The following is a 26,265-nucleotide window of genomic DNA, read 5'->3' as shown; positions in this document are numbered from 1 at the left end:
GAATAAACGGGAGGCTGCAGGGAGGCTGGCGGAGCTGGGAGAGAGAGCAGGGAATAAGAGGTGTGCGGGCACCATACAGGGGGGTGAGTCCTGACCTTAGTCTGTTAGTGAAGTTACCGATGGTCAACACTCAGCCTTATTTCCAGGGCACTTCCTGCTCCCAGAGGGTCTTGGACTCACAGTGCATTGGAAGTTCAGTGACCCGACCTCCCTTGCAAGTACCAAGGTCAGGGGAAAGAGATCCTTTTTTTTTTTTAATTTCTTAGAGAGAGAGAGAGAGAGAGAGAGAGAGAGAGAATGTACATGTGAGCAGGGGAGGGGGCAGAGGGAAAGAGGGAGAGAATCTTAAGCAGGCTCCACATTCAGTGCGGAGCCCGACCCGGGACTCAATCTCGTGACTGTGAGACCATGACCTGAGCTGAAATCAAGAGTCAGACGCTTAACTGACTGAGTCACCCAGTCACCCCGAGAGATCCTTTTCTGCATAGGCTCAGCATTTCTAACTGGGGGAGGGTGGTATAACAATTAAGGATGCATATGGCTATACGAGATAACCTAAAAAACACTGTCCTAAGACACAAAGGGGGCAGGAAGGTATTTGTTCCATACAGCAAGCAGTTCAGGAGTGGGCAGTCCATGGCTGGTGCGGAAGCTCCAGGCTCCAGGCTCCCCTCTGCCAACTTTAGTGTGAAAGTCTTTGTCTTCATGTTCGTTGCCTGATAATAGCAGGATGGCTGCAGCAGCTCCAGACCTCTGTCTACATTCCAGGCAGAAAGGAGATGGAAAGGCTAAAAGGAATGCCAGTTCTGCACCCTTTAAAACGAGCACCCGGAAGCCCCACCCAGCGCTTTACTTACATCTCCTTAACCAGAAGTGGGTCACATGGCCATCTCTACACCAGTCACTGAAGGTGGCTGGGGAGAGAGGGGTTATGAAAGGGCTTGGGTCAACCAGCCAGCAGTGTCAGCTCCCCTACCCAACCTCAGATGGAGGGCAGCTCCACTCTGGGTCTGGTGAGACACCTCCAGGGCTGGGCATCAGAAGGCCTGTGTGACCTTGGGCAAGTCAGTAAACCTCTCTGGGCTTTTAGTGACACCTTGTGGCAGCATCTGCTTGAAACCACGGTGCTTGGATGAAAAAAAGAAAAAGAAAACAAACCTGTATTTCCGCCTGGGTGTCCCTTCTGCCACCCCCGGGGCCTGTCTCACCTCAGAGCAGAAGGGCAGGCTTCCAGCACCTTTGATGCAGCCCTTCCTTGTCCCCTGTCCTGCCAGTCATGTGATTTAGCCACACCAAAGTGAGCCGGCTTCCCCAGGGAAGTGGTCACAGCTCAGTCCTCAGGACAGCTCAGTCCTCCAGTCCCGGGGCTCTGACCTGTGTGGTACTTACATCAGTTCTGGGAGCAGGATGTGAGAAAACCTCCCCATTTTCCAGAAAGAGAGAGTCCATAGCTGAGTGAAGTTACTGCCTGGGTTACCAGCCTCAGCCTCCCATGCTCTGCCCCTTCTCTGATGGGCGTAGGGTCTCGCCTACAAGTAGTCAGTTTCCTTGGTGTGCATGTGCGTGTGTGCACACGTGTGTGCGCGTGCTTGCACGTGTGCGTGTGTGCGCACATTCAACCCAAACGCCAGCTGTGAGGCAGGGCCCTGGTGTGTTTGGCTTTTGAGATCTGTGCCCATCCCGGGTGGTTGTCAGTGCTCAACGTTCTCGGCTTCCCTTCCTGCCCCACGAGACGGATGCCCTCTGCTCTGATCCCCACCATCCAAACCTGCCCCTCCCCAGAGGTGTGCTGGTTAGGAGGGATCCAATAAAACCGCTGCTGGAGGCAGCTGTTCCTGACTAATAAGGGTGCCCAGAGGGGACTGACAGGTTGAGAAGGGCCTTCCAGGCCCACGGCCAAGCGCTAATGGTAGAATTTAAAACCAGGTCTCCGTGGCCCAAAACATCTTCTCTTCCGGCCTGCCAGTCTGACCCACTGGCACAAGGAGGCAGTTTTGGGCAGGAGGGAAAAGCTGTCCTGAGCTGGCCACACTCCCACCCAAGTCACCTGAGGATTGTAGGAAGGGGGCCTGGGGCTGGGCAGCGGGTAGATCGGGCTTCCAGGACTTGGGTTTGGGGCTCTGCAATGTCTGGCCCAGCTCATATCATCAGGAAGATTAAGGGTAATTGAGTAACTGCTCTGGGCCAAGATGCTTACTACTTGGAAGTTGGAGGTTGGCCTGACACCCTCCTATTAAATGTGCTCATTTCCAGACTTTGAGAGCCCCTCAGAAGGCAGGGAACCAGGCCCTCCTTTGGCTGGAAGAAACCGGTGGCAACCTTGAGCAGATCTGTTCTGACACACACATTATGTCCCTTAATGCTCTCCAGCCCACGAGGTAGGCATCGTCATTATCCCATTTCGGAGATGAGGAAACTGAGGCTCAAAGAGGTGTGGCTGATTCCTACCGTACCATGTCTCGTGTCAGGGTAGCTTGCTGCCTGGGGCCAGGTGGCACAGACAGTGGCATAGCCAAAGGTGTGGCACCAGCCTCTACATTATCCCCGGCCAGATCCCCTCAGGCCGAGCTCTAAGAACCATCTCCCCTGTTTGGAGGTCAGGGACCAGAACAGGCTCCTGACATTGCTGTACCCTGCCCCCCTCCACCCCATGACACTGTTCCCATGGCCTATTCTTGGTACTTGCTGCTCCTCAACATTCAGTGGCTCCCCATCACCTCCAGGACCTGCTGTCACCCTCCCCTTTGCCCACCCTCCTCAGGACCAGGGACAACACAGCTCCACTTTTGGCCATCGGGATGCCCTGGACAGCTGGACGTCCCCCCGCTCAGCTTCCTGAGCACTAATGGGGGACCTTCAAACCGGCCTCCTGAATGCGTGTCGTGGGGGTGGGGGCACAGCCTGGGCTGAGCGCCTACCCCCTCCCTGGGCTTTGGAGAGCACTCATTATTAGCCTTCCATGTGAGCTAGGCCTTGGGGGGAAGCCAGCCTTTAGCCTTGGGTGGGAGGAAGCCTTAATTACCTTCTCCAGAAGAGGGAGAGGATAATGAGGCGCAGATGAAAATCCTGGCAAGGCCACTCCTGCCCAGGGTCCCCTCCCCACCCAGCCCCCAGCCTGCCCCCACCCCTACCTCAGCCTCTCTGGGCTCAGACGAAGACCTTGTTCCCTGGTCTACAGTGGGGCTTGGGCAGCCATGGCTCTCACGGGATGCACAGACCACAGGGACTGCCCTGTGCCTGGACCCCCCCTCCCCATTAGCACTTCTTGTTGGTGTCACCCCTAGTACTCCTACCCAATATGGAAGGAGTGGTCAGGATCTCCTAGACCACACTGGGATCCTGGGACCCCTTGGTTGAGGAAGTGACAAAGTGAGATATGGGAGCTTCTGGTTTGTATGATGGAACCCTGATGGAAGGGAATCAAGTCATAGCTTTCACAGAGAAGAGTCAGTTGGGGGGTCACGGGCTGGCCTCCCACGGCTCCTGGCAGGGGCCTGCCACTTTCTTCTGTTCATTGGCCCTAGCCAGCCCTCATCATGTGCTCTTGGCTCTCAGCAGGCAGGGAGGAGGGGAAAGGGAGGAGGTAGGGAGGAGGCGTCAGGAGTGTCTGAGCAAGAACACAGAGGAGAGAGAGAAGCTGGGCAGACAGATAAAGAACATCCTTACCGGGCAGACCCAGTACCCAGGATTCTTTCTTGTGGATGGCACTCAACACTGTACCATGAGCTGGGGACACTCCTCTGCCCTTCCCCTGGAAACGTCCTCAAACTCAGCCCTGCGTAGAGACCCTAACTATGGGCCCCGAACCCCAGTGCTGCATACAAGGCTCAGAAGGCGTCTCTTAGCCTGATGCCAGCCGGTCCTCCCTGGCAGCAGGCACCTCCAGGGCAGGATCAGTGGGGAGGGGCCTGAGGGATCGCCTGGAATAGTGCCCACCCCTATTCTGATGCCTGACGTCCCCATGCCCACTTAGTGCTACTGCTTTTCAGAGAGGCAGCCTGAGGATTGGGGGGGGGGGTGGGGGCTGGGGGCGTGCCACTTGGGTCCCTTTTGCCGCTGACTAGTTTTGTGATCCTGGGCAAGTCACTTTACTCCTCTAAGCCTCAGTCGTCTCATCTGTGAAATGGGGATTGTAACAGTACGGGGTTGTCATGAGGTTTAAAATAAAACCGTGTAGGTAACCGGCTTAGCATAGTGCCTTGCGTGGGGCAAATGCTACCTCGTGTCTGCTATTAGTATGGTTGTGGTGGTGAATCCCCTTGGTCAGTGTTTTTCAACTTCGAAGAATTCCAGCCTCCCTTGTGGTAAACATAGAGACCTCAAACTCCTCCCTTTAATGGTACAGGATTAAAATGGCAAAGAAATAAAAGTTCGAGGCCAAAAACAAATCAAAGTGCTTATTATATGGAATATGTTTTTTCAAGTGAAAGAACACCACCCCCCCCCCCCCCCCCCCCCGCAACACACACAAATGAGGTTCACTATGGGGGGTGGGAGGTAAGAATAGTTTGGGCTGGATTTGTGGAGCCCTCGGGCCAACCAGAGAGAGACCTGGCAAAGGCCTGGGAAGGGAGGACAGCAGAGGCCCAGGAGCCCAGGGCGGCTCCCTTCTGGAAGGTGCCTCTCTCCCCTTCCTCTCAGTGGCCTCTGGATCCCAGCCTGGCCTCCCAGCTCTGACAGCACTGACTTTGAGGCTCCAGAGGGAGCTCTTTGGAATACAAATACCTCTGGACCCTCCTGATCCCAGCTGGTGCCCCATTCTCATGCTAATACAGAGAGTTTGCCAGTAGCTCCTAGAAGAATTCGCTGCTGTAGGAAATCCACCCCAAGCCTTCCTCCTGGCGACCGGGACAGTGTCTCTGGGGTCCTTTCCAGCCTGGCCTCCTGGTACTCAGCACTGGGTTCAGGCCCCACACCCAGCAGTCCTGGTAAGTTCCCTGGTGGGCTGGGTAGAGTCCACAGCTCCTGTCGTCCATTGAGCTGGCCGGTAGCCCCTTCCCAATCTCCCCAGGCAAGTAACAATCCGCTTGACCATGACACTCGCCTCACCTCACCCTGCTTGTGCCAAAGGTGCTTCACGCACCTCAGTTCGCTCCTGTAACGCTCACCGAGCAGCCCGTGGGAACGGGGCTCACAGAGGAAGGCTCTTTGCCCCCGACTCTGCAGTTTTAGCTTCTGGATCCAAATCCAGGGTGTGCACCCCAGGACTCCAGCTCCTAGACCTTTTGGCTCCACACTAGGTTCACGGGCTGGTGGCATTAGAGACCCGGTGAGACGCAAGGTGGCACCGGGGAGGCCTGGTAACTAGGTGAGGGGAGGTGGGATCTGACATAGGCCAGGATGGAGGCCCTGGGAGGTCGAGGCATAGGCAGGACCCAGGTGTCTGAAAGGGGCCCAGGGAGGGTGGCTCAGGTCCTGAAGGCCCAACCCAGGTCATGCTGGGGGGGAGGGGCAGGCGGAGCTGGGCAGGAGCTCTTAAAGGAGCTGACATGGATTTTAGTAAGGTGCTCTGCTAACGGCCTACAGGGTGTGCCGTGGGCAGGCCCCAGACCTGGACAACCTTCGCCTCCTTCTCAGCTTGGTGAACTCTTACTCATCCTTCAACGCCCAATTCAGATAGCACTTCCCTGCGAAGCCCCCCTGACTCCTCCAAGCTCACTTCCTCCTCTATGCTCCCACTTCCCACGCCTCTAAGGCATTGCCTGAGGGTAGGTCTACCTCCTTCCCTAGCCTGGGAAGTCTTTGCTGGAAGGGCCCATGCCTGACTCACCTGCATGCCTCCAGCTCCCAGCACAGGGCCTGGCCCTGAGAAATATTTATAGAACATAAATATTGGCGTGAATGTGCAGGATGGTTCCAACGGAGAAAGCCTGTGATCTCCACTCTTGTAGGATCTCTAACAAAATGAAGCCACTTAAACCTAAGCAGGCAGGTAACTCCTAGAGCGATGGATGTCTCCCTGCTCGGCACACCCTTCTCTCTGCTCATTTCAGCCAGAGCCGTGGTAGACGCTTCTGGGCGAGTTCGGGTTCGCCCTGTCTTGGAAGTGTCCCTCCTCAAGCGCACCCCTTGTCCCATGCCGGGAGAACCCACTTGGCCCGTGAACAAACGCAAGCCAAAAGCGCAGGGGAACTAACACCCCGTGACAATCTTCAGCCCATGGGGAATGGGAGCCTGTGGTAAGGGCTCCAGTCCCCGCTTTTCAGGTGGACGGTTCTGGAGAGGATCCTTGGGCTCCTCGGGGGTCAAGGCGGGATGGAGCCGTACTCTCCACCAGAGAGACCTTGAGGGCGTTCTGTATGCTGGCTGGTCCCCTCTCCCTGCTTGCTGTCCTACACCATCAAACTTTCTGCTCTCGAGTCCTGGTCTCAGGTTCTGTTTTGGAGAAAACGTTTATCAAGACAATGAGCTACGCAGAAGAAATTTCTTCACTGAAGACTCCTTCTCTCACCGGCTCTGACCCTGATTCCTGGGGCTTCTTGTCCGACAAAACCCTATCTTAACTTCCAAGGGGTCTCTGGGGTGTGTGCGAGGCTCCGCGGAGGAGAGTTATTCAGGGAATTATTTCCTGAAATTAAACTCCACGGTCCCTGAGGGAAGGAGTGAATGGGGCCCAGTGATGCCGGGGTGGGGTGGGAAGTTGTTGGGGGTTTGATGGGAAAGCCATTGTGCTTTAATTGTATTGTGCACATTAAACCAACAACTACAAGAGCAAAGGCGCGCGGTGGGAGGAGGCAGAGTGGAGAAACGGCTGGAATGGCAAGAGGGGGTGGGTCTGAGGATTCAAGGGGGATAAAGGATTGGGGTTTAGGGATCCCTTGGCCAGGCAAGGACACCCCACCCCACCTCCTACCAATTGGAGTGTAGGGAAGCTAGTAGGCAGAGGGTAAGGACTGGAAGTCTGCTGAATTGACCTTCTCCTAAGGCCAGGCTTTGTCCCAGGTGCTTTGTTGGATCCCACTCACTTATAAGCTGCTTTATATGCATCACCAGATGTAACTCACACAGCAAGCCTGTGAGGTGAGCACTTTTGCTGTTCTAATTTCCCATGAGAGAATGGCACAGAGAGGCAAGTAACTTGCCCAAGGTCACACAGAGCTTTAACAACCCCATCCACTCCAGGTGGGAGATGAGCCTGATCTCGATAGTGGGAGGGGAATTGGGGCCAGACCCATGGTGAGGGACAGAGAAGCTGTTTTGGAGAGGCCCTGGGTCCTCGATGCCTGTGGGTGGGGGCTAGAGAGCTCTGAGAGGATCCAAGGCATCAGGAAGGCTTCCTGGGAGGTATGGAGGGAACTTGATGACTACTTTCCCTCTCTGGACCCAAGATACCTCATCTGGAAAACAGGCTGTGGTATCCCTGCTCCACTCCCTCCTTCTAGAGGTCCCTGGGAGGGAGTTCCATGCTGCAGGGCGGGGGGGGGGGGCATCTGAGGGTGTGCTGGAGGGTGATTAAGTAAGATTCTCTCTGGGAAGGCTCAGGCTAGCAGGAAGCCAGCAAGGAAAAGGTGACTCTCTGTGGGAGCCCAGGAGGGTACCTCACTCTGCTAGACCTGCCCAGTGTTCCCGGGGAGGAGCTCTTGGGACCCTTCTCTTCCCTGTCAAGTGGGCTGGGTTCCCAGTAGGCAGGGCTGGTGAATTAGTCGGACAGACATGGCCCTCCCCACCATGCCATCACAGAAGCTTCAGACTCTGGGCAGCTCTGCCCCAGCTTGGCCACCCTACCTGCTGGACACCTGCGTGGTGCACCTGCCGGGGCCTGTCTTCCAAAATCCGGAGCGTGACCACTGGAAGAGCCCCTTCTGGATCCCAAGCCTCCAACCAGACTCCCAATGTTCCCTTGTCGGTCCAAATGTCCCAAATGCTTACCGAGGAGACCGTGATCTAAGGATAGCTCCCAGGAGCCCAGCAGCAACGACCTGCTGAACACGTGGTGGCCCTGGCCATTGTTTTGAATGTGGACTTCCATCCCTAGTGTGTGACCAGGTCTGGGGGGGAGCGGGGTCTGTGACCAGGCTCATGGCTCCTTGTGTGACCGTGTTCAGAGTTCAGCCTGGAGCTGCTGTCAGAAGGGAAAGTCTCTAGGAACTGACTTGCCTTGAAGCGGGGTTCCAGGGGCACAGGGACAGCCTGCTAGGAGCAGTGGAAGGTAATCCTTAGGAAAAGGAGCTGTGGGGTCCAGATCCCGGGTGCAGTCCCGTCCCAGGCTGGGTGCAGGTCCTTGCTCACCACCGGCCAAATTTCACCTTGGGCAAGGTCCTTAGCCTCTAAACCCTCCGTGGCTCTGGAAGTGGGGATGTGCCTCACAGCTTGGGAAGGCTGAATGAGGTGACAAGCGGCTAGCTCTGAGGCTGACACATGGTGAGTGTCAGGAAACATTAGCCTCTGTGCATATGCGTGCCATTGTCATGGTCCTGCAGGCTCTGGGGCTCACCGCGTCCCAGCTGGTCCCAACACTGCCCTCCTGACTCAGTGGGGCGGGGGTGGGGGGTGGGGTGGGGGGGGAGGGAGGCCAGAAAGCCAAAAGGATCAGCTTCCCTGCTCATTCATGGCCGAGAGAACCATCGGGTCCCGGGGTGGGGGGGCAGGGGGGGTGGAATTTAATTGGAGGCAGGAGGGCTTGGGGTAGAAAAGGTTTGGGGACAGGAGTCTCACCCCTTTGACAACTTTTCTCAGAGGTCTCTGGCACTCTGCTTGGCCTGTGCTCTCCGGGGGACAGATCAGCCCTGCAGTCCCCGCCCTCAGTCCCCAGATTGGAGGTGAGGACTCAAGTCTTCTAGATGGTAGCTTGCTGGGCTCCCTCCTGTCTTCTGGGTCCCGCATGCCTCTCTTGCTCCTGCTGCCCGTGGACATACCTCTCAGTCCCTCCATCACTACGCTCCAGGATTCTCTCATTCCCTTTGGCCTTTCTCCTCCTCTCTTCTGCATTTGGATGTCTTCTAAGAGGACAATGTTCCAGGCACCAGCCAGCCTTCCCTGCCCTGCCCCACAAAAGTGATCATCTGCTCTCCATTTTCCAAGAGGGGAAAAGGAGAGAAATGGGCTGAACTGCAATGGGGCAGTGAGGATGAGACAGAGGGGCTGGCAAAGGAGAACCGTGAGAAGTAGGACCGGGCTGGGGCTGGGGCTGGGGCTGGAGCTGGGGCGCTCCTTTGGGACCCCGGCCGCTGATCTCTGTTTGGGGAGGAGCCATCCTGCCAGAAGCGAAGGATGAACTCAATAATCTTGGATCCCCACCCCCCCTGCTTCCTGTCCCAGGACCCCAGTCTCATCAGGCAGGCATTATGGGTTCTAATCCGGACCACCAGGGAGCAACCCTAGCTAGCCATATATCTTCCAGGCTGAGCGGCCTTCGGAAAGTTACTTAACCTTCCCACACTCTAGTTTCCTCATCTATAAAGTAGGCTGTTACGAGGAACAAATGAGCACAGCACCTAGAACGTGGCAAGTTCCGTACAGTTGCCAGCTCTTCCTGGCTACACTAGTAGCCCCGAAACCTTTTTGACAGCCCACTTCCGTCAGTAAAAAATTTAAGGACCCCTCTCATAGAGAGCGATATTAATTCATTTGTAAATTCCATGTGTCTGTTTCTGTGCTAATATGCTCTGTATGTTATAAAACGTATACAAAACGGTGATTTCGAAAGGATGAGTTTAAAAATCAAATGTAAATAGAAGCTCTAACACTGCCTTCCCACGTGCCGGTGGATTCTTTTGTGTCCCCCCCACCCCCGCACTGGGGGCAGGCACTGTACTTTGGAGACCGCTTCATGCACCAGCAGCCTGCCTGAATTGTAGCGATTTGGGCAGCAGCCCCTTCAGAAAAGCTTGTGCCAGGCCGACGTGAGAGGAGAGCAGCTCTGGGGCCCCCACGTGGGAGCCAGAGAGTGCTAATGTGGGTGATTAAATCATTTGCAATAATCCATTTGGAACAGCAGCCGTGTCTAACATGGGGCGTGATGACTGCTTCACAAATAGAAAGGTGGCCAGGGAGGCAGTTGGTGGGACATATTCCAAGGGCATCGGGTAGGCACGTGCAGGCTCACCCTTGCTACTTACTCAGTGTCTTCCCGCTGCAGTTAACCCGCGAGGCTCTGCGCCTACCCAGGGCAATGGCTCTGTCTACCCTTCCCTGCCCAAATATACCTGTCCTCTTCTGCCCCTGAACCAGTCCCTCCCCTTCCAGGAAGCCCTCCCTAATGGCTTTTTTTTTCCCCCTTTAATCTCCCTTTGGAACAAGTCCTCTTAGGTCTGAATCTTCCTCCCTCCTTTCCTTTCCTCCTGTCTCCCTCCGTTTCGGTCATCAGATAATGGCTGTGCACCCAGCCTGCTCTGCTCTGTGTGTGCTACATGCAAAGCATACTTGTTCTTGCTCTCCCTGCATTGGCCTCCCCTTCTACTGGAAACCACACCATCTTTTCCTTTTCTGAAACTTCCCTTCTTTCCATCTGTGAGGTCTGGGTAGGGTTGACCTCACCCCCATGATTCTAAGGATGGGCACATCAGCCATGCTTTAGCCAATCAGAGTCACAGTGGGGGCCACGTGATCCATCCCAGGCCAATGAGACCCTGCTCTGGGACATGTGCTGGAACCACGGAAAGGGGGTCTCCACTACAATCGCTAAGCTGGTAGAATGTAAACTGGAAACTGCTGAGGACTCCCTTGTACCACAAGGGAGGTGGCACAGAGAAAAGCATATGGATTCTTGATGACCCCGGGTGAACCCCTGATCCAACTATACCTGAAACCTACACCTTTATGTGAGCCAGTAAATTCCTTTTTCCGTGCTTAGACCGTTCTGAGTTTGTTGTTGTTGTTGTTGTTTTTAAATCAAATGTACCTGACAGCTTTGACCAAAACACTCACTACCTCCTGTGATCATTATAATATTCTCCCAGCTGGTCTCCCTGCTCCCACCCTTGCCTGCCCCAGCCTACTCGCCACACTGCGGCCAGCTCAGCACCCTGTGTCCTCACTGTGGTCTCCTAGGCCCTTAACGACCTCTCTCCCGTTACCAACCTGATCCCCCTTCCTGTCCTTCTTCCCTCACTCTGTTCCAGTCACACCAGCGTCCTTGCTGCTTCTCAGCCCCCACCTTGGTACTTCTTACTGGGCCTTCTGCTTGAACGGCTGGCCCCCTTCTAACCTGCATTGTTTTTCACGACCCCTATCACATTGATAATTACTTGTGTGTGCGTGGTGGGGGGCATCCATCTTCCCCATCGCCTCGCCCCTGCCTGATACATCCCAAGTGCTCAAAACAAGTTCACTAATGAGGCTCTAAACAGCACTGGCCAAGGCAGCCCCTTCCAAGGTATCCAAATCAGTTTTGAAAGAGCAAGCAGTTAGTTTGCTCCCTAATTACCAGCCTCGCTGTGGACATCCTCAGAAGATGCCTCTTTCCTAATTAAAACAGCAGGGTGGATTGTAGGCTCTGGGCAGCATCCTGTTCCTCCCCTGGCAGGAGCTAGAGGCAGGCAAAGGTGTTTCATTAGAAAAGAGCTGGGGAAGGGGGTGTCGTGGTGCCCACCACCTTCTAGAAGACTTATTTGGAGGCCAGCAATTTAGACGCACGAGGAAACAACAATAGAAGATGAAATATAATTAAGTCCCTGATCTGTCGCCCCATCTCGGACCCAGGCCTCACCCGGCCAGTCCTCCTCCTGCCAACTCCCTCCAGTGTAACCATAAACTCCAGCCAAGAGGCAACTCTACAGGCACCTGCTCAAGTGACCTTTGGCCTCCCACTCTCTAGTGGGACCGGGAGGTGGCGGCTCAGGGGCAGGCCTGGGACTGCGTGGAGCCCCTGTCCTTCCTGGAAGAGATAACGTCTTGACCCAGACCAGCCGAACTCAACGTTTGGGGGCTTACCTGGCTTGTTGTGGTGGCTGGCTGTGACACGGCTCACTTATTGCAGTCCTGTAGCCATTCTCTTTTTTCTTTTCCTTTAAAACATTTTTTTAAATATTTATTTTTGAGACAGAAAGAGAGAGACAGAGTGCAAGCGGAGGAGGCTCAGAGAGAGAGGGAGACACAGAATCCGAAGCAGGCTCCAGGCTCCAAGCTGTCCACACAGAGCCTGACGTGGGGCTCGAACTCACGAACCGTGGGATCATGACCTGGGCCAAAGTCAGACGCTCAACTGACTGAGCCACCCAGGCGCCCCTCTCCCTTTTTTCTTAGTAATAGAACCTCAGTTTTATTCCAGGTAGCAAGATACCCAGCTAAAAGACAGTTCCCGGCCTCCCTGGCAGCTAGAGGTTACCCAGTGATATAGAAACAGAAATTGTAGGGTGGACTTTCAAGAATACTCCTTAAGACGAAGGTAGGCAGATAACACATGCCCTTTTATCCTATTTTCCTGATTTCTGCTTCTTGCTTGGAATGTGGAGGTGATGGTTGGAGCTCAAGCAGCCATTTTGGGCCCTTGAAGATTAATGCTGTATTCTAAGGATGCTGGGTCAGAATATAGAAAGAACCCAGATTCCTGATAATCATGTGACTGCCACACCAACATGAACTGCTTACATCCAATCTTCTCTTTTGAGAGAGAATGAATGTCTAATTTGGTTAAGCCATTGTTTCCGTCACTAGCAGCTGAATGCAAATCCTAACTAATGCACTGACACCTTTGAGAGTGTGATAAAGCATGGTATCCAATTCTACAGGCACATACACCTGTAAGCAGGGATGGGCATGTATGTGCTTTTGCACTATTCTGCACACAACTTCAATGGAAAAGAAGCAGTCACGGATGTTCTCTAAGAGGTCAACAATCTCTTTGGTCCCCACCTCAGACTTTACTATGGCTCACTCTTTCTGAGGCTTTGGGGTACAGACCCATGATCTGGCATCTAGAATTTGCTTTACTGACCGCCTTTTTGCTTCTAGTGCTGTTGGGTCAAATTTCTACATCATGGAGTAGAAGAGAACCCAGGACCTGCCCTCGCCAAGTTCTGGGGGAGACTAGACTCACACGGCCCAGTTTATTAGTGATACAGACAGGATAGAATCCGGGTCCACAGAGGGCCGTAGCCAGGAAGGGCTCTGAATCTCAGAGGAGGTGATGGCCTGTAGGAATTAGAGGTAGTTTCTTGGAGGCAGAGGGAACCCTGGACCTGGAAAGGCCAAATAAGGGAAGCAGGAGAGATACAGAGGGGAGAGAGGCCCTCTGAAAGCAGAGGCTAAGATAAAACAGCACTAAAGGGACTTCGACCTCTGTAGGGAACTGAGCAGGAGGAATGCCTTCATCTCAAAGTACAGATATCACGGTCAGGCCAAGCCCTGGCAGGAGACAGAGGAGTGTGAGCTCACCATCTCTCTGCCTCAGAGCATCAGGCAGAACCTCGCCCTTGGGCCTGGCCAGCAGGATGTGGGGCCAGAGAGACTGTGGGCCATTTCAGAGGGTGGATATACTGGAAGTTTCCATACTTCCCACCCTGTATCCAGTGCCCTCTGTGGGCTCTAAGAAGGCCGACCAACCTGGTCCCACTTCCTTGCCCACCCTGCTGGCTGTCAGTGCCTCTGGGGAGGGGCAGCCAGGGACTTGAGGAAGCAGCCGTGAACCAGGCCACCCTGACCTTTACCTCGGTCCTGCCTCTGCCACCAGCGCCTTTTCACTCCTCTCTTCACGCCTCTCTTCCGCCCACGGACCCCATGCCCTGGGGCTCTCCAAGAATCCAGGGCCAACTTGTTGATTCATTCCTTTCTGCCTCCAGGAGAAATCTGCTCCAACTCAACCCAGGCCGGCTCAGAGGGCCCCTCCTTCCATGGCTAACTGCTCTGAAAATCCTCCTCCCCTCACCTGTCCTCCCTCCTCCACACTCTGTCCCTCCAGCCCCCGGGTGACAGAGGTCCGAGAGACATAAACAACCCACGGTTGCCAATTAATTTTTAATTGCAACTTGAAATTCTTAATTGCAGCTGAAACGCTATTGCGGGTGGAAGGGTGATGGTGAGGGGAGAGGTGGGGGTGACCCAATTAGAGATCCTTGCCCCTGCTGGACCGGCCCCGAGCCAGCACAGGAGGGGGCCACAGGGCAGCCTGAGCCTGGTTGGGTACTTACACCCTGGCCCCGGGCCTGCCCCCTCGGGGGCGGGAGGCCTGCACTTGCGTCCGTCTTCTGGGGAGGGCTGAGAAGTCCCATTTGTCAGTGTCGCATTATGGCTGCGGAGGTTCCTGACGGGACAGTGTGGCAGGCCAGTTACAGCCTTCTACTGGAGCCGGGCCCAGAAACGGAGGGAGCTTTCTGTCGTGGGAGGCCTCTGGGGGCTCTCAAAGGAGACCAGGGCCGTTCCCAGGGAGGCCCCAGCCCTGCAGAGGTGGGATAGGTAACTGAGGAGCCCTTGAGATTGGAGCCCAGGCTGCGCTCAGCTGGGAGGGCACAGGCGGGGCAAGTTGGGAGTGGGATGACCGGCTGTCCCGGTTTGTCAGAGCTGTTTCCTGGTACGTGGGACTTTTGGTGCTAAAGCCAGGACAGTCTCAGGCGAACTGACCCGAGTTGGTCACCCTGGTTGGAAGCAATTAACCCTTGACACAGCTCTTTGGAAAGCGAGTAGCTACCCTCAGGCTTCTCCTGGGTGGTGGACCCCCTAACTACAGGAGGGAGGGGCTGTCTCTTCCCCTCTTACCTCTGGCCCCTTGACCCTTGGGATCAACACTGTGACCTGAGGGGCCTGTCGGTGCCACTTGTATCCTTGGCTACACACTCTTGAGCATTCTGTCTGCCCAGCTATACCTCACCCACCTAGTGGGCGAGACAGACAGAAGGCAGCTGGGTATTTGATCTGGCGTAAGGCATGTGCCTGGCTTGAGCCTCAGTTTCCCCATCTGCCTTCCTCCTTGCCCAGGAGTGGCCTGGGCCAGGTAGAGGTAGGGCCAGGAGGGGCCAGGAATGGACAGAGCCTCCTGCAGCCTGTCCCGCAGGAGACCTCAGAGTGCGGGAGAGACCCGCCCCCGGTCGTAGGAGCAGCACAGCCAGCAAGAAGGCTGCAGAGGTCCGCCTGCCGCCTCCCGGGCTGCAGTGCAAACTCCTCTGGGAAGGCAGCTGGCTCTCCACAGGAGCTATTACCTGACACCTGACAGCTAATGACAGCAAAGAGCTGTCAAGTCGGCTCCCCTCCCTGGGTTTGCATGCAAGTCTGCTAGGGGCTGCTTTGGGCTGCCCGCAGGGGTGGGAGCCGGGAGGGGTAGGGGCAGAGACTGGGCTGCAGCTGGGCAGGGACTGCGGGGGTGGTGGGAGGGTTCCAAGAATATGGGCTTTTCTGGGAAGTCACGGGGAGGGTCCTTTGGGCAAGCTCTGCCTAATAACTCTGGCTCCCATTCACTCACTTGCTGATTCGTTCATTCATTCGCTTGGTCACTCATTCGTTCATTCATTCAATAGAGCAGCCACCACCGACAGGCCCCATTCTGGTCACTGGTGGGGGGAGGAGAGTATCGGGAATGAAACAGACCAAAGCCAGAATACCTGTCCTCAGAGCATCTCCAAGTAAAATGTCTCCTGTAGTATGGTTCCTGGAACCCCCTGGCCAGGCCCCCTCCCTAGAAGCACCCCGAACTTCTCCTCCAGTCCAGATCCGTAGCAAGGCAGATGTAGCAGCCTGGGGGTCTGACCCAGCCAAGGGACGGAGGGACTTTGAAACCTGAGGAGAAAGACAGGGTCTGCCTGTCCCTTGATGTCATTTTCTCAAATCTCCTGGACGGCGAAAGAGTCCCGATGTGGCCAAAGCTGCTCTGCTCTCGGCAGTAGCCCCTCCCCCAGGGCTTACCAAGCACCCCAACTACGCAGGAACCTCTCTGGGATGCCTCGTGCTCCACATTCCTGGTCCCTTCCCTTCCGGCTGTCCCTGAGAGTCCTTGGGGCTCAAGAGAAATATGAAACAATCAAATGTACATTCGTGATATGGTTCTCAAGCACACATTCTGTACCTTCACGGGCCTCCAAAGCCCTGACCTTGAGGAACCTGGAGGCAAGTAGACAGAGGGGCCTGGGTCCTCACAACAGGACCATTTGAACATTAAACCTGAGTAACGCTGGACCCCTGTGATAAGCCGGGTGTGACCACTTGAGCACTTCACATAGGTTACTCATTTACTGCTCGTAAGAACTCGAGGAGTAGATACTATCATATTCCCATTTTATAGATGAGGACACTGAGGTGTGGGAAGGTTCCTTAACTCGCCCATGATCATCTGACTGTGGGTGGGAAGCTGGCACATAAGCTCAGGATCTCATTGCGGAGCCCGTGCCCCTAAGGCCCCATACAGTGTGTGTCTCCTGGTGGCCCTTGGAGGACACTGTGGTTTGCTCAGAGGGGGGCAGCTCTCCCGCCTCCACGCTTCCCTCTGCGGGTGCGTGGCTCTCCCAGGGGAGCGGCGGCGGGCAGGAAATCTTGTCGATCTCCAAGCATGTGGGAGGAACCAGCTCTGGGCTCTACTTCCTCCAAGAATTCTCTCAAGGTTGCCTGCACCTCCTGACCACTCACTTCCTCGAGTGGCTCTTGGCCTGCCTGTTCTGATGAAATTAATGGGACTGTGCGAAAGCGGGCTTTCTCCCTCTACCCTTCAACAGGCCTGCTTCTCTGCCACGCTCTGAGCTCCCTGAGGGGATGAGGCTCATCCCAGAGCAATCAGGCTGGAGAAGAGAAGGCCACCAAGCCCTGGTCTACGGGGGAAGCCGCCGCGGGGCCCCGCCACCCCTCTCCTGCCTGCCCTTGTCACCTGTATGGACAGAGGGATGGCGTCTGCCCCTGGAGTCAGATGGCCAGGCTTTTAGGCATGAGATTAGGTGCCTCTTAATCTTCGTGACTTCATCCCCCACCCCCAAGGCCGGTCCCCTCCCAAGCCCTTGGTGGATCATCTCCGGGTCAGACAAGCACATGTGGTTATTAGGCCAGAGCCTTTCACACGCTCCTACCAGGGCTCATCCAGCTTCCGTCTGCCTCTACGGACAGCCTGCTCACTCTCTGTAGCATCGTTTTTTATTCTGCCTGGGTTGGTCAGAATTTGTGCCTCTTCCTCCCCCCTCCCCCCCCCCCCACCCCCAGGCGGCAACGCTCAGAGTCAGGACCTCTGGCACGAGCTGGGTGAGCTCAACAAAGGCTGGGCAACCCATTGTAAGCCACCTGGGCGTGGGACCAGCCTTTGTTCTCCCCTCTGGCTGCTGTTTCTTTTGTCTGGGGTGGCTTCGCCTGCCTGCCTGCCCTCCCTCCGCGAGGATTTTCTTCTCCTCCTTCTCCCTCTCCTCCCCCCACTTCCTTGTATCTAAGGATTGCATGAGTCACTTCACTTTGAGCTGCCAGATGTCGGATGCAGTTGGGCTCAGAGTGGAAGCCAATTTTTTCCCTTTACTCAAAGAGAGCTCAGGGCTGATGAAAGCCCCCAACAGTGTCATCCTGGAATTTTTGGGAGGGGGGGGTGGTTGGCTGCACCAGCTATGCCACTTCTCCGAGGTTCCTGCCAGCCACCCCCACCCCCCCTCCATTCTTAGCTTAGGAAGGCCACTTGTCTTCCCGCTGGCACCAGGCAGGTGGCCAGGCCAGCCCCATGCAGCCCAGGGCATGCTCAAAGTCAGCCCCCGTCATCCGGCCCCTGGGCATGGCTGGTCTGAGAGGAGCCTAGGACCCATCCCCAGTCTGCCCAGGGAGTTTTCAATGAGAGCTGCACGCTGGTGCTGTGGGGGAGACGGGGAAAGATCAAGAAGGCCCTCGCCTTCAAGGAATCGGCAGTCTGTTTAGGGAGACGAGACTCATACAAACAGTGGTTCACGTGTTCAGCCTGGATCGTGCTTCTGCTTCCCCACACGCCCTCCTGTAGCTCTAACAATGCGTTCAGGAGGCGGCATTGTCCTCACTTTACAGCCAGGAAAGCAAGGCTCTCAGAGGTCACATGGTGGTGGTGGAGCTGAGCCCTACCCCAAGTCCATTGGGCCCCAAGCCTCGCTATCTGTGGCCAAGTTACAGAGGGGGCAGGGATGGCTTCCAGGAGGAGGGGCCCTGTCCTCTCCCCCCCCCCCCCGCCCTGCTGACTCTGGGCTCTGCTCCTTGGCCCTGAGAATGTATACATCTTGAGCAATTTTCCAGGTGCTTGGCAGGCCAGAGATACTGTAGGTTGGGGGGTATGGAAGTGGGAGTTGGAGAGGCTTTTCCTTGAAAGCAAAACTCGAGACCGGGACTTGGGTAATGGTGGTAAATTTGGAATGAGTCTAGAAGCAGGAAGGAGGGAGTAGGGAGGGAGAGAGAGGGGTCTAAAGGAGCATTAGCAGAGAAGCCAAGATAGGGGGCAAGCGGGCTCTATCTTCCTGGGTCCTCCGGAACCTTTTGCCTATAAGATCAAAGGCTGGAACAGTTATCTATCCACTGGCTCCCATCCCCCATTGGTCGGGGGTTGTCCCGGGAGGGTGTTCAACCCTCTCTGCCCTCCCAGGTCGCACTTGCTCATGAGCCCTACGGGCACCGGTGTCATCAGAAAAAAAGTGGGAAAGGGGCACCTGGGTGGCTCAGTTGGTTAAGCGTCCAACTGTTGATCTCGGCTCAGGTCATGATCTCACGGTTCGTGAGTTCGAGCCCCGTGCTGGGCTTCTCGCTGACATCGCAGAGTCTACGTGGGATTCTGTCTCTCTGGCTCGCTGCCCCTCCCCTGCTCTTTCTCTCTCTCAAAAGATAAATAAATAAACTTGAAAAAAGAAAACAGGAAAAGGGGGAAAAGACTGGTGCTTGAGGTGGATGCCGAGTTTGCGTAGAACTGTTCACCCCTAAGTGCGGCCGAGCCACAACTGGTTTCTGCTAGAGGGGATTGCTTGCATTTGGTTCTGGGCAACCAAATTCCGGGCACCGCTGCTGCCACAGAAGGCCCTGTTTCAGCAACCCAGAGGGCGAGCCGTGCTGACCAGTTGTTGGCTAGTGCCTAGCCAGGGGCCCTGGAGTGCTCGGGGAGAGAAGAAAAGACAGGAGGCGGGCAGAGAAGACATCTACATGCTCCTAATTCATTTTCCTATGGTCGGCATGAGTCGCCTAAACGTCCTCCTGTCCCGCTGGCTGGCTGGCTGGCTCCTCCAGGCTGAGGATCAGGACCGATCTGCCCGTGCTCGGCTTCCACACAGGGCCCGGCACAGAGGGGCCGCCCAGGGGGACCCGCACTTAAACATTAGTGGGAGGTGACGTCCCAGCCTATGCTCTTGGCTGCCCAAGGTTGACTGTGGGTCCCTGAGCTCATCTCAGATGGCACTGGGTCTCCAGGGGAGCGAGAAATGAGGGGACAGCAACCCCTTCCTGACTAGGACTTCATGAAACCCGGGGTTCTCTCTCCCCGCCCCCACCCTCCCTCTTCCACTTGATAACTTACCTCTGGAATGGAGTGGTTTCACCTGCCAAGTGTTTGGGGGAAAATATCTCGTGTAAGAAAGACACATTCCCTCCATAAACTTGTACTGTGTTTTTGATGGTCTCCCGTGAAGGAAGGGATGCATCTTCTAGTTTATGTTTACGACTCTGTGGCTGAAAAAAAAAAAAATCAGTTCCCTCAACTCTACGTTTTTTTCAGCCAAACTTCCCCCGGCAGCCTTTCGGCTGGGCCAACAGGCTGACGCCCAGAGCTCAGGGCTGGGGGTTCCTCTGCTGTGTGCAGGCAACCAGGAGGAGCCACAGCCTGGGGCTGGCTGTGGGCCCGGCACAGACTGGCACAGGGAGGGACCTCTCATCTCTGTTCGCCTCCCAAGCCAAGTCGGCTCCGGAAGGCAGGGGTTGGCTGACAGAATGTGGCGGTCCCTCCAGGCAGAGGGAAGGCTGGCCAGCAGGGAAACAGAGGCAGCCTCAGCCTGCACTGGCACCCTCCACCAGGCCCAATGCGGCTTCTGATGGGGGCAGCAGGGACCTCTCCCCTGTGAGCCTCAAGCGCTGCCACCTCCTACATGAAGCCTTCCTGATCGCACAGAATAAATAGAACTCTTCGATCTGTTAGTTTCCTTGCTGGAACCTCTGTCCAGATGGCTTTCTGTCTGCTGTGGGGTCATCCGGACTCACGGTTGCCCCGTAGTTAAGAACAAAGCTCCCCCTTGAGAAGATTCTGGTTCGGATCCTAGCTCCTCCCTTCCTCACAGTCTGACCTTGGACAAGTTACTTAACCTGTCAGAATCTCAGTTTCTTCCACTGTCAAATGAGGACTATTTTAAGGACTAAATGAGACCACCTGATTTAAAACCATACCCCACCACACCCCCACCTTTCCTGCTTTATTTTTCTCTATAGCATCACCACCATGTAACAGCCTCTCATGAAGGTTGCCCATGAGTCCGGAAACCCTTTGGTGACAGGGACCATGCCTTTCCATCCCAGGGTCCCCAGAGCCCTTGTTCATAATGGGCCTTCTTAGGATCTGAGTGGCCAGAATTCTACTGCAAGAGGCCAGAGAGTTGATGCCTTTGGGCTCTGATGAGGGTAGTTTTAATTTCAAGTGTTCTGGAAGGTACTGTGCTGTGGGCTGCCCAGTCCCTCTCCTCAGGAGATCGGTTCTGGGGGACCAGGCCCAGGTCACCCCCACACTCACACACTGGCTCACCCTGCAGCTCTCTGTGGGTCCCCAGTGAGCTGTTCAGTTCCAGCTTGCCAAATAGTGCTCTGATTATAAGGTGGACCAGGGAGCCTACTGGCTTCCGTGTCTGGCAGACATAGCTTGATTTCTGGAAAGTGACAGCTGGCCAGTTCCAACCTCACGGAACCTCACTTTTGACATCCATAAAATGGGCAGGGGTGGAGCCTGCCTAGGAAGAGAGGTGTCAGGGCCGACACACCCTCCCGGCAGCCCCTTGGGGGTAGGTACCTCTACCTTTCCTTAAACCCTTTCTCACCTTGTATTTTGTCTGATCCTCATGACAAATATGTGAGAAAGCTACCAGGAGTTATTATGCTCATTTTAAAGATGAAGAAACTGAGGCCAAGAGGCAAAAACCACACCAGGAGGTCCCCCAGCAGCCTGGGGCTAGACAGACCACGACTCCGGTCTGCCGGGCAGCCGGGCACCAGATCCCTCTCAAGGGACGTAACAGGGCCCTGGTGGGGGCCGCACCTGCTGCCGGCCTCCCTCCTGCACCCCCTGCTCAGGGCGTGCTGTCTCTTCTCCTCTGCTTTTTAATTGCTTGGAAACAGAGCTGACAGCAGTGGGAACAGCTCAGCCGCTTGCTGGTCTCATGACTGGATGCTTTTGTTTGTTCACAGAATCATATTTTTACACTCCAGCTTCTGCTAATTTATGCCACAGCCTGAGCTCTCCCTTGCTGAAGATCAAGTTTTGGGGAGCGGGGAGACAATTCCTGGGTTTCTTTCGTCATCTCGGAGCCTATCGGAAGCCAAACGGGACAAATTAACAACAACAAAAAGCAATAATAGCCAGGCCCAGTGTTTATTTTCTGGTGGTTCCCTCCTCCGCGGGCCCGCCATGCTCCCTTAGCGCGTCCACTGACGGAAGCTTCACTGAGAAAATTAAACGGCTCCTTATTTAAGAAGCTCAGCACCTATGGGGGCTCGTCATCCCAGCTCAGCTCCACAGGGAGAGGAGGTGGGGAAGCCTGAGAGCTTCCCTCCCAACACACACACACACACACACACACACACACACGGAAACCACAGACTGCTACATCTCTCTGTGTGAAATGAAGTCTAGGTGCGGAGCTACGATACCCCGTAGGAGATTGGGCTTCCTTGGGAGCAATCAGAGAGGGCTTCCTGGAGGAAAGGCCCTTCAGATGTCGGAATGGGAAGGGAGAGTCTGACTCTGATCCATAATAGGCCAAAGGCAGAAACGGATACAGGGCTGCTATGAAGGGAAGACCAGTGAGTGGGCAGGGGACCCATTTTGGAATCTTAAGTTTTGCATAATCTCTCTTGAGATGGACTCTGTCCCACCAAGTGAAGTTTGAGGAAAAAACATTTTTATCTACTGCAAATAAACCAAGGGCTGGAGCTGATGGGAGGGTGTGGGAGGAGATCCCAGTTCCAGAAAGCCCCTGTAACCCTGAAACAGGAAGGGCCTGAGTAAGTCCCACAAAGGTCAAGGTCATGCATACCAGGTCATGAGAGCAGGGAGAAGAGACAGAGGGGACAAGGGAGAGGGAACCAGCCCTATGCTCAGTGCTGCAGGGGGCAGGCGCTCCACACAGGTTAGTTCCTGGCTCGGCCTTTACCTCGTGGGGCATTTATGGCTGCCTTCTCATCCGCCGTGCCCACCGGGGCCACCGTTCTGGCGGGCACGGATTTGGACTGCATCCTCCCACCCCCGAGGGTCTCATCCATCATTCACCTCTTCACTCATCTACCCAGCCAGCCACACACTTAGTCGCCATCCGGCCACCCTCCTCCCACATCCAGCCACCCATTCAGCCAGCTACCTGTGCAACAGAAGGCGCACAGTGGGGCACAGCACGGAGCCTTGTCGCCAGCAACCTAACAGCCGGGAGGGTTCTCAAGGTGGCATTACCTTGTGACGGTACCAAGGACCCAGCCAGCAGCCTCGGGGCCAAAGCAGGAATCTGCTTTGGTAGGCGGGGTGCAAGGAGATTCATCAATCTGCGACAGGACTCACATTTACCAAGCTCACATGGACTGATATTTATATATACGCCCTGATGCCAATTTATTAATTTATAATAAGAAATGCTACTCAAGTGGAACGGATGTTTGCCTTGACAGAACAATCTCTCCCAGTAGGCAAGCTACATGGGAAGTCAAATCACCATCAGAAACGCTGGGTTGGTAATTTGCAACGAGACACGGGACTTCTGAGGGGTCTGGGTGCTGACATACTGCCAAGTCTGTCTTCTCTCGCTAAAAGCAGGTGAGAAGAGGAGATCGTCATCCGAAGACTCGGCGGTGAATCTGAATTAGAGAGCTGGGGTGGGGCAGGGGAGGCTGGCCTGATGCCTATGCCCCACCCTGGGATCTGATCGGTCTCAGGCCCCCGCTAACCCTCGGGGGCAACAAACCATGGCCCGTGGGCCTCAACCAACCCACTGACATTTTCGTAGAGCTGTGAGTTAAGAATGGTCTTTGCACGTTGAAATGATTGACACACAATCAAACGAATACTCTTTTGTGACATGTGAAAATTATCTGACACTCAAATTTCAGCCCCCCTGAATAATGGAACGTAGCCCGTCCGTTCATTTCCTGCGATCTGGGGCTGTTTCTGTGTTACAAGCACAGAGCTGAGTAGTCGCAACGGAGACGGGGCAGCCTGCACAAAGCCTGACTGTCTGCTATCTGGCCTTTCACAGAGAAGTCAGCGGACTCCTGTTCTTGGCCAGTCCTTGATCTCCTATGCCCTTTATCTCTTTGCCGAATTGCCTCTAGGCCTGTGGATGAGGCTGTCCAGAGATCATCTGGGTCACGGAATCTGCCCAAGTGGCCGGGTGACAAATTTTCAGGCGATCCCTCGGTTCCTGCACGCCATCACATCGTGCGGGGTGTTATCAGCCTAGCTCCCCAGTGGGTGCGTCCCCAGCTCAACGCCCCGACAACGCAAAACACAAAACACTTGTTCCCATTTCCTGTTCGCCCGTTCACCTCCAGCCCGCCACCCAGCATCCTTTCGTTTGTCCAAGCCAGCTTCGTTAGTCTGCCTGTGGTGGCACCCACCTTTCCACCTCTGGCACATCTACCCATCCATCCACTCAGTCTCTGGTCTGATCGGGGGGGGGGGGGTTCTGGTGTGTGCATGGGTGTGCACGTGCCTGTGAGCTTGTGCGTGTGCATAGGGAGTGACTTAACACACTCCCAGCTACGTTTGAGACTTTAATCAGAGGTTAAAGGCCGGTGAGGAGCTCGCGGTCCCTGCAGATTGGGGTTCAGGTACCCTGAGTCGGGCTGATTGTCTCCGGTAGAAATTTTCTCTAATTGAGAACAAACAGCACACCGTGACCCTGTGGCCTTCCTCTGCTTCAAGGCTGTGAAGTATCGTCTGGAGTTAGAGGCAGCTGTGTGGGAGAGAGAGGAAAAAGAAAAGAGAAGGCAAGGGAGGGGAAGGGGAGAGAGAGAGCAAGGAAACCGAACAGGAGCCAGGAAAAGGGGAGGAAGGGAGAGATGTGCGCCCCGTGGGAAGCGTTCAGATGGTAGTGGCTCGGGGCCCATTGATTCGTTCTTCCAGGGCTCCTTTGTCCAGGGCCCGGGTGGTGTGGGCAGGCTTGTCTGGCAATGCCCAGGGGCGGTGTGGGCACAGCTGGGCGCTCAGGCAGCCAGTGCCCTGGGCACTACCTCCCACGTTCTGCTGCCCAGCTGGGGACTTGGGTTTTTGGCTCCCTTGGAGGAGCTGGGGAGGATGTGTGCAGGGCAGCCTGAGCTTTAGGGACACTCAGAATGACAGGCTCCTCCGAGAGGGGGGAGAGGGGGACCCTCTGCAGTCAGCGCCACCTGTCCCGCAGTCCTGGAGGCCAGCTCCGATCCAGCTCAGCTGACGCCCGTTGGCCTCAGACCCCAGACCTGCGGCTGGGTAACGCAGACCACAGGGGAGTGCCCAGGCAGACTGACAACTGAACTCCAGTGTCTGAGACCCCGGCTTTGGGCACCGTGTCCTGCTCCAAACTGCCAGGAGAAAACATGCCCGCCTCGCTTAGCCAGGCTTCCAGAGGCCATGGGCAGAAGGCCACAAACAAACAAAGCAGAGAGAATAATCTTTAAAACAAGATGCCGATCCAAAGACACATTGCCTTTCCTGCTACTGGCATAGACCTTTAAAGGTGGAAGCACCTGCCTTGCATGTTACGAAGGGAGAAGCCAAGGTCTGGGTCGTAAAGGGCTAGGAGGCACAGCCAGCACAGACCTCTGGCCTTCGGACCTCGAGTCCAGATCTTCCATCTCAGTGGGGAGGCGCCATAACACAGCGGTGAAGACCTTGGGCTCTGACCTCAGAAAGACACGCTTCGATGCCCGCCTCCTTTCCTGGACAGGATGAGTCTCAATCGCCTTTCTAAAAGGAGAATACTCAACAGGGAACTGAGCTCACAGGTGGTCATGTTGAGAATAAAAGCGGTGCTCCTTACCAAGTGCCTGGCACATAGTGGGTGGTCAATATGCACTAACCTTTTGGAAGTGGCTACCGCACATTAAACGGAACAAAAGGCTTGTTGCCAAGAGACCCCAGTTGGGAGAGGTACAGACTCACCATTCAGAGGAATCAGGACAACTGAGCACAAGAGGCGGGTGCTGGGGGTGTGACGAGGGGAAGGGAATCAGCCGGCTTCACAGACGGAGACAGGGCAGGTGCACTAACCTCTGAAGGCAGAGCAGCTGTACTCCCGGTGGGCGGGGGGGGGGGGGGGGGGGAGAGCGCTCCAGGCTCAGGCAAAGGCAGAGAGAGGTGAGAGACCCTCCTGGATGTGAGGCTGCTCACCGGGCAGACACCAGAGGGTTCTCCCTGCCAATTAAGGGTCCCCACTTGGCCTCTCACAGCCCCAGGCTCTTCACCACCCTCCCTCCAGTGTGAGCTCTGGGAAAGCAAACTGGCTTAATATTTGCTGAAGCCAAACACCATTTTGCTTCAGCAAATTTTCTGATGGAAAAAATAATTCTGTAATGAGGCCCCAAGCCAAACAGACTCGGTGTTTGGAATTCTCCGGCCCCACTCTTTGCCAACGATACAGCGGGATAGGAGGATAAAGGGGATTCGCCCAGGTAAGCGTAGGAGGAGACTTCTTCACAGTGTCCCCCTCCAGGAAGCCTCCCCGGCTTTCATCCTCCTAGGCACACGCCTAGACACCCTCTTACCACATACAGTCATCAGCTATTCTACATTCCCCTCCGACCACTCACCTCCAGGCCCGGTCACAGCAAATGTGGACTCCCAAACTTGGTGTCACATGCGACCGCTTTTGCACACAGGTGCACGCATCCGGGCCTGCTCTGGGTGTTCTTCCAGGCCATTGCTGCCTCTAATAACCTCCCAGAGGCTGGGAAACGGGAAGATGGGGGACCCTGGATCCAAGAGTGACCCCAGCCTGCTTGGTGCCATTCTGTATCACCCCAGGCTGGGAGGGCATGGAAATGCACCTACCCATCCTAGGCAATTCTCTGAGCCCAGAGGGACAGGTGGGCACCCGCTCTGATCCTGGGCTCACTCAGAGGATTGGGTGGGACAGTCAGGCTGTCTCTGTGACCAGAGCCCAGGGGAGGCCCAGTGGTAGACAGCGGAGTCCAGAGTGTCTGGTTTGGAGGGGCCCAAGACTAAAGGGGGCCAAGACTAAATCATGTTGCTGCCAGGCTCCATGGAAATATAATTGG

The 26,265-nt window shown here is 55.5% G+C and overlaps 2 long non-coding RNA genes across 2 annotated transcripts; one reads left to right on the top strand and one right to left on the bottom strand.

The window, feature by feature from the left end:
* Positions 1-376: 376 nt before the first annotated feature.
* On the bottom strand, positions 377-19,602 carry LOC109500578. The gene is made up of 3 exons (XR_002742852.2): positions 19,346-19,602; positions 11,872-11,945; positions 377-757 (listed from the first exon to the last, which is right to left on the bottom strand). It is a non-coding gene; the product is annotated as an uncharacterized LOC109500578 (long non-coding RNA).
* Positions 1,943-5,750, top strand: LOC109500577. Its single transcript, XR_002158215.2, has 3 exons — positions 1,943-2,378; positions 4,642-4,928; positions 5,527-5,750. It is a non-coding gene; the product is annotated as an uncharacterized LOC109500577 (long non-coding RNA).
* Positions 19,603-26,265: the final 6,663 nt, after the last annotated feature.

The sequence above is a fragment of the Felis catus genome, chromosome B3, assembly GCF_018350175.1.
Source record: "Felis catus isolate Fca126 chromosome B3, F.catus_Fca126_mat1.0, whole genome shotgun sequence".
Taxonomy (NCBI): Eukaryota; Metazoa; Chordata; class Mammalia; order Carnivora; family Felidae; genus Felis; species Felis catus.
The sequence above is the reverse complement of the archived record's forward strand: the minus strand, read 5'-3'. Positions and strand labels throughout refer to the sequence as shown.